Source organism: Plecotus auritus (assembly GCF_963455305.1).
Source record: "Plecotus auritus genome assembly, chromosome: 5".
NCBI lineage: Eukaryota > Metazoa > Chordata > Mammalia > Chiroptera > Vespertilionidae > Plecotus > Plecotus auritus.
In genome coordinates this window covers 99,010,653-99,016,652 of record NC_137776.1, presented here as the reverse complement: position 1 = coordinate 99,016,652, position 6,000 = coordinate 99,010,653, and positions in this window count along the sequence as shown.

Below are 6,000 nucleotides of genomic sequence, written 5' to 3'. Positions count from 1 at the left end.
AAAAATTGTTCTTTGTCCTGCCTTTTTCTTTTTTTAAGTAGTTTATTGATTTTTAGAGAGAGGAAGAGAAAGGGGGAGAGAAGCATTGATGTGAGAGAGAATAATTGATCGGCTGCCTCCTGCACGCCCCCTACCTGGCATTGAGCCCACAACCCATTGACCAGGAATCAAACCTAGTACACAGGACTATGCCCAACCAACTGAGCCACTCCGGCCGGGCATCTCATTTTTTTTTTTTTTTTTTTTTTGCAATAGTGGTACCAGTCATCCTATTTTTAAAGATAGCCAACTAGATGGTATTCATTCAGGCTACATATTTTAGGTGGTGGTCATGACCTCCAATAATACTTCACTTGTCTATTTTTGTGTGTTTGGAAGCAATGCCACTGCACTGGTTTATTAGAGCCAAGTTTCCTGAACCAGGGTTTATGAACCCTTTAAAGTTTGGACTTTGGAAAGAAGGTTCATAGATCTCATTAGCTTTTCCAATAAAACTGACCTTGCCCATAAAGTTAAAAACTGAAGAGGGGGGAGAAATGCTCAAGTTTAAGATATCATTTGGTGATGTTAATCCACCCTGGGACACTAGTATGTTCTGACCTAAAGGAAAAGATTGCTTGTTCTTAGAAGGCCCAGAAAAGATGAGATGTGTTTGGAGAAGAATGACAAATAGTTTTCAAACATTCTGAGATTGTCAGTCTTTGGTTTAAATTTTTATTTACAAGGATGCAATTTTTTTATTAAAATACCCAGTTCTGAGGCCCTTTCACTTGGCAGAAGTCATAAGCATATGAGCACATGTTAGATGTCAGGTTCATATGATAATTTTGGAAAAAATATGAACAACTGATTAAACAGTTTGGCAATAACTCTGGGCTGTATGAAAGGAATTGTTTCTTCAAGAGAAATTATGGTTCTAGAGATTAATATTCCACATTATAATACAAACAGCAAAGACTTCCACCTCATTGTTTCAGGTAGGACTTGGTGGTGGTGATGGTGATGGTACACTATAACATGAAATTTGCCACCCTGGCCCAACCGGCATGGCTCAGTGGTTGAGTGTTGACCTATGAACCAGGAGGTGATGGTTTGATTCCCGGTCAGGGCACATGCCGGGGCTGTGGCTCAATCCCAGGTGGGGGGACGTGTTGGAGGCAGCCAATCGGTGATTCTCAACATCAATGTTTCTATCTATCCCTCCCTGAAATCAATAAAAATATTTTTTCCAAAAATGTTTCACCCTGGCTGGTGGCTCAGTTGGAGTGTCTTCAGGTACACCAAAAGGTTGCGGGTTTGATTCCTAGTCAGGGCACATACCCAGGTTGCAGGTTCGATCCCCTGTGTGGCACGTATCAGAGGCAACTAATTGATGTTTCTCACAATCGATGTTTCTGTCGCTCCCCATCCCCACGGCTCTCAATTCAATAAACATGTCCTTGAGTGAGGTGTTTTTTTTTTTAATTACCTTTTTAGCTATTGTCTGAAATGTGAACTAAGTCATCTGGTTAGAGATCAGGGGTGCTAAGTCTGGTGGGGTGAGGGAGGTGCTGTAAAGCTGTTTCCAGATTAATACAGGTCTGGGACCTTGGAATCAATGTTGGCTTTGAAATACTCTATTTGCTGAGCTGGTTGAAGGACTTGACTAAACCAATGCTGTCCAGAGAACCCAGAGTAGCCTCCTGAGGAACAAAATGCAAGATCCATTCTCTCTGAGACTTCTAAAATGAAGCTCTGGCCCACCCAGTGTAGCTTAGCGGTTTGATTCCTGGGCGGGGCATAAGCCCAGGTTTCTGGCTCAATCCTCAGTAGGGGGCATGCAGGAGGCAGCTGATCAATGAATCTCACCATTGATGTTGCTATCTCTCTCCCTCTCCCTTACTTTCTGAAATAAAAATACAACAAAACGAACATTTTAAAAAGAAGCTCTGACAAAGATTCTAGGGTCTCTGCTGCTTACTCCCTCTGTTTCTATGTAGGCTCTGTAGACTACAGAAAACTGAAAAAGGAGTGACTCCGATTTCAAAACAACACTTGATGCGGAACCAAATGGGAGAGGTCTCAGGTTCACCCAGTTACTTTGGTTCCTGGTGCCAGGCAGTCCCCAGCCTTTCCCCCAGGGTGGCCCTTCTGGTCCCCAGCCCCTCCCCCAGTGTGGCCAATCTGATCCCCAGCCCCTCCCCCAGTGTGGCCAGTCTGGTCTGCAGCCAAAGAAGTACCCCAGCTGCTGACCTTGGCACCTTCACAGGCTGGCAGTAAGGCTGAAGTCGAGTCTTGGTCCTGCCATTTATGCGCCAACAGGCAGTTACCACGCTGAGCTGAATTTCCTACTTTGTGACAGGGGTGCGAATCTCTAAGGCAGTCTGTTTAAAATGCTTTGCCCAGGCCCCAGGACAAGCTGCAAGGGCCGGATGGCTGTGACCTACCCAATTGCCCTCCAGTGCCAGGTGTAGATGGGAACTGGGCCAGGGTGAACCCTCCAGAGCACTAAGGGACCATGGTCACAGAAAAGAAGTGACATCATTGTGTGTTCAGCCACTCAGGACAGGCTTTCTGAGAGACATGGGTACTGAAGCAAACCCGCATGACCTCAAGAAGAGGCTTCTCAGGTAGAGTCAGACCACAGAGCCAGCACAGCACGAGGGGTGGCCACAGCCACAGGCAGGCAGGCCAGAGTCTAGTCCAGGGCTCCAAGGACAGCCTTCTGGAGGGTGCTATACTTTAAGTAAAAGGTTTTGTGGAATCCCCCAAGCGCCACCCTCCCCACAGGCCCCGCTCCTTCGTATCTCTAGAGACTTGATAGGTGCCCCAGGCTTCTTTAATTTAGGAGAGAACTTGGGAGATTCTGTACATCAACCTTGAGTATGTGGAGAATTGGGAAATGTTACTCTATTTTAGAGGTAGAATAACATGAGTGATTCAGTCCACAAGAGATTCTCGGAGAATAAAGTACTCTAAAAGATTATAGATGGTGGAAATTATTCTTTTGGTTGAAAAAATGATACAGCAACATTAATGAAAATGTATTAGGACATTGTTCCATGTTTGTATAATTACTGTGACATTTGAGGAAGTTGAATATGAATTTGCCTTAAAGAATTAACATTCTGCCCTGTGCCCGCTGGGCCTGCTCCTACCTCTGACTACATGTTAAGGAGCAGGATCCGTGTCAGCGCGGCTCCTAGACCCTCTTGTGACTCACCTGCCCCCAACCGGAAGTGGCCTCTGGCTCTCTGTATTCTCCTGTAGCACTTTCTTTCCTACCACTCGCCACTTTCTGTCTTTTATTATGAAAATAAGTCCAGATCGTATCAGTACTCTTGGTGAGCTCCCTGTGAGGATGGATTGATGACATTGGTTTTTGTTTTTTTTTTAATATATTTTTATTGATTTCAGTGAGGAAGGGAAAGAGAGATAGAAACATCAATGAGAGCCCTGACTGGTTTGGCTCAGTGGATAGAGCGTCGGCCTGCGTACTGAAGGGTCCCAGGTTCAATTCCGGTCAAGGGCATGTACCTTGGTTGCGGGCACATACCCAGTAGGGAGTGTGCAGGAGGCAGCTGATCAATGTTTCTAACTCTATCCCTCTCCCTTCCTCTCTGTAAAAAATCAATTAAAAAAAAAATACACACACACACACACACACACACACACACACACACACACATATATATATATATCTTCTGAGAGAGAATCATTGATGCCCCCTACTGGGGATTGAGCTTACAACCTGGGCATGTACCCTTGACCAGAATTGAACTTGGGGCCTTTCAGTCCACAGGCGGACACTATCCACTGAGCCAAATCAGCTAGGGTGATAACATTGTTTTTTTAACCCTAGAGTGTTGCACATACATGTTTACAGTGGTTTCCTGCATGAAAATGTGGACAAACCAAGTACATATTGTGAACATCACTATATGTATTATTTGTTCTTCTCCTTTCTTCACCTGCTGTCTTCTCTACCGTGGTGTGTGCAGAGGGCACCAAGCGCTGGGTACCCAGCTAGCCCCTGGGCAAGCACACGGTAAGGAGTAGCAGTTGCTCTGTAAAGGCCTGCAGGGTAGACAGATGGACAGAGCCCAATGCCCACACCAGTGGCTGCCTGACTCAGGATTCCCCTCAGTGCCTCTGTTCAAAGCTCTAATCAACAGCAGGGAAGCACTTCAGAACAGCAAGCTCTGCCAGTGCTACCTAGTCTACCATTACTTTACCTGTGGACCAAAAAGGGGCCACATGATGAATCTGACAAGCTCAGGGGAGGCCCGAAGAGCAGTCCTTGCAAACCTGGAGACCAAAAGTAACGACACTGATAGTCCGAAGATAAAAATCCCTAACTAAGAGCAAGTCATGGTGCACTGTCATGTCCTAGGCCTTAACGAATCTCAGTCCTTACCTTTGAGATGTCAAATTAATGTTCTTTTCCAGACTCTTCAAGGCACACCCACAGGACCACTGCAGACCACAGAACTCATTGCTATCTTGTTGCCCACACACCATCTCTGTTAACTACCCTGTAATACCCTGGTAATTATTTTTTTGTTAATAGAGTTTACATGTTACCTAAACATTGTTCACTACTGAATCAAGTCGTGCACTATGATTATGTCCTTTATTTTACAACATTGTTTTCTCTGAAGTTGAAAACAGCATCATTTTTGTATCATCCAAATGTTTCAAAAGATGTTAAAGGCTTTTTTTTTTTTTAATATTTTATTGACTTTTTTACAGAGAGGAAGGGAGAGGGATAGAGAGTCAGAAACATCGATGAGAGACATCGATTAGCTGCCTCCTGCACACCCCCTACTGGGGATGTGCCCGCAACCAAGGTACATGCCCTTGACCGGAATCGAACCTGGGACCCTTCAGTCCGCAGACCGACGCTCTATCCACTGAGCCAAACCGGTTAGGGCTGTTAAAGGCCTTTTAGTATCATTGTCCATGTGCTCAGAAGTAACAGAGTAATTCCCTACAGGGAGCATTTTGAGGTTTTGCTTCCTGGCATGACACCAGTTTGGTTTTAAATAAACTCTTATTTTTTAAAAAAATCTATTTATTTATTTAGAGAGAGTGGAAGTGACAAAGGGAGAGAGAGAGAAAGAGAGAGAAAAACATCAATGTGAGAGAGACATATTGATTGACCAAGGCCAGTGATTGAACCAGCAACCCAGGTATGTGCCCTTAACCGGGAATTGAACCTGAGACCCTTTGGTGTGAGGGCCAATGCTCTAACCATTGAACATACTGATCAGGGCTAAGGTAGTCAATTTATGTTTCTGGAGGAGATCCTCCCATTCTCATAACAGTAGAAATGTCTGAACATAAGGAATTTCTGACCCTTTGTCCTGCTGCCTGCAGAAAAGATCCAATTGAAGGATGGTACTGTGATTAATGCTCCCATTCTGAGGTCTTGACTCCCCAGTGGGGAACTTATATTGTGATCAGACAGAATTACAATAGAAAATTAATCTTTTCTTTTTTAAGGTCGGGGTTGAATTGGGCCCAGTTAGCTAAGATATAGGCCAGGGGACTCCCATCCTGCATAGAAGTTTGATTTCCCATTTGGAGGTTAGGAATTAGCCCAGCATCCTGGGGTCAATTGCAGAGCCCGGAGTCCCAGCGCTCGAGGACTAGGGTCTGAGGTCTCAGCCATCTGGCAGGGACAAGACCATGTAATCACACCATAATCTCAGGGGAGAGGAAGTCAGACTTTACCAGGTGGTGGGTGTCCGAGCAGACCTGGGTGGGGGATATGCCTAGCAGTCTGGGAGCAGGCAAGTCAGCACAACCAGAGCAAAGGTGCATAAAAGAAAAATAGAGCTAGTGTGTCCAGGGGCGATAAGAGACTAAAGGGTTTTATAGGGAGATGTGGGTTTTGTGAAAGGTTCTTGCTGGTATGTGAATAGGGTAGTAGCTGGTAAATGGAAGGACTCATGGTTTGAGGTAAATTTAGGGTGCCCTTTACCTCGTAGTTGTCTCGAATCTCACATTTCTGTATAA